The sequence below is a fragment of the Chenopodium album genome, chromosome 11, assembly GCF_948465745.1.
Source record: "Chenopodium album chromosome 11, dcCheAlbu1.1, whole genome shotgun sequence".
NCBI lineage: Eukaryota > Viridiplantae > Streptophyta > Magnoliopsida > Caryophyllales > Amaranthaceae > Chenopodium > Chenopodium album.
In genome coordinates, this window is record NC_137844.1 from 21,595,280 (window position 1) to 21,596,975 (window position 1,696).

Below are 1,696 nucleotides of genomic sequence, written 5' to 3' on the forward strand. Positions count from 1 at the left end.
GTGACATGCTAGGGTTTGTTATTAATCTTATTAGTATCATGCCTAGGATCTTGCTAATGATATTATGCTTCAACATGATTATTTTAATTATAATTGTTATTATGATTATGATTATAATTATGATGATTGTGTTTATTATGTTGCTTAATGATTATTGTTGTTTCTTGATCACACCTTTTATGTATGTTTAAGGGGAATTTGTACTTGTAATCACGCTTAATAAGATAATTAATAATCTTGTTTAGGGCTAATATGATTATAATTCAAGTGATCGCCAATAATAGTTTTATTTGTGCATTAAATTCAACCAACATAGATAAACAGGTTTAGGGTTAATCTGTTGATTGCATGTTAGTCAGAAAGCGCACATGGATACGAGAAGAATGAAGTAGAGGCCTATTATTAGGGCAGGTTCTTTCTCTTTTAGATTGGATTTGTACCTTCATCCCTGAACTTCTAGTCATGGTTCCAGACCTATTAGAGTTGACGATCTCATGGATCGTTAAGGGGTGTAACCTTCACCCTATGAACGGTTTACAAGTTCCTAAAACTTGTTGGCGACTCTTTTGCTCTAGCTTCCTTCCCTTTGGATGCCACCATGCTTAAGTGTATGATCACAGTGGGGTTCAAGTTTGGGGTAATGCTTGAAATATTCCCTACGGTAGTAGTCCCAATAACCTACTAACCCGGGATCAAATTTTGGCGCCGTTGCCGGGGAAGCGGCTTGTTTTGCATGTATTTTTGCTATTGTTAGAGTTATTTTATTTGCCTTTCTTTTTTGTTTTGTTCGCTTCATCCTACTTGTCATTGCTAATTGTTCGCCTAGCTTTGGTGGATGCTTAGGAGATCTCAAGGTCCGCCCACACATAACATTAACCACGAGCTCGACCGAACATTGAGACAAGTCCGTAGGCTTTATCGAGAAGAGGGAAGAGGTCTTGGTTCTATTGTTGATATTGGGAGTGACTCTTGTTCTTCAAGTGTTCAAAGTGAGACAATGGCAGGAGAAGAGGATGAAGTTTTGTTTTTTGAGTTTGGAAATCCGGAGGATTATGAGCTCACGAGAGGGATCTTGCTTCCCGTCATGAAAACCAACTTTACCATTCATCCCCAATACACAAGGATGGTACAAGGGGAGCAATTTTCAGATTCTCCAAGTGAAGATCCTATTGAGCACCTTGATAGATTTCTCGAGCTATGTGCCATGATTCAAACCAATCAAGTTTCTCAAGAGTACATCCGAATGCATCTATTTCGCCAATCTCTTTCGGGTAGAGCTAAGAAGTGGCTCAAGCAAGTGAGGCCAAATTCTCTCATAACATGGAGAGAGATAGTCAAGGCATTTTTGAAGAGATTCATTTCCAAACAAAAGACCGCCGAGATGAGAAGGAAGATTGCATCATTTGAACAAGAAACGGATGAGAGTCTTAGTGAAGCTTGGGAAAGATTCAAGGAGTTGGTACAAGCATGTCCTCACCATGAATACAATCAAAGCTTGCTCATGCGATTCTTCTATGATGGATTGGAACCCATGTCTAGAGCTAACTTGGATGCGGGGGCGGGTGGACAATTGATCAAGATCCCTCAAAACCAAGTTGAGGCAACGATCAAAGAAGTGGCGAAGAACTACTCTTAGGGTGGTAGAAGGAGGAGTGCACCGAAGAAAAGTGGGATGTATGAATTAGAAAAGGTTGAT

At 39.7% G+C, this 1,696-nt stretch overlaps 1 non-coding gene across 1 annotated transcript; it reads right to left on the bottom strand.

Annotated features, from left to right (window-relative positions):
- Window positions 1–1,379: 1,379 nt before the first annotated feature.
- LOC145569560 (small nucleolar RNA R71) lies at window positions 1,380–1,484 on the bottom strand. Its single transcript, XR_014096154.1, has one exon. It is a non-coding gene; the product is annotated as a small nucleolar RNA R71 (small nucleolar RNA).
- Window positions 1,485–1,696: the final 212 nt, after the last annotated feature.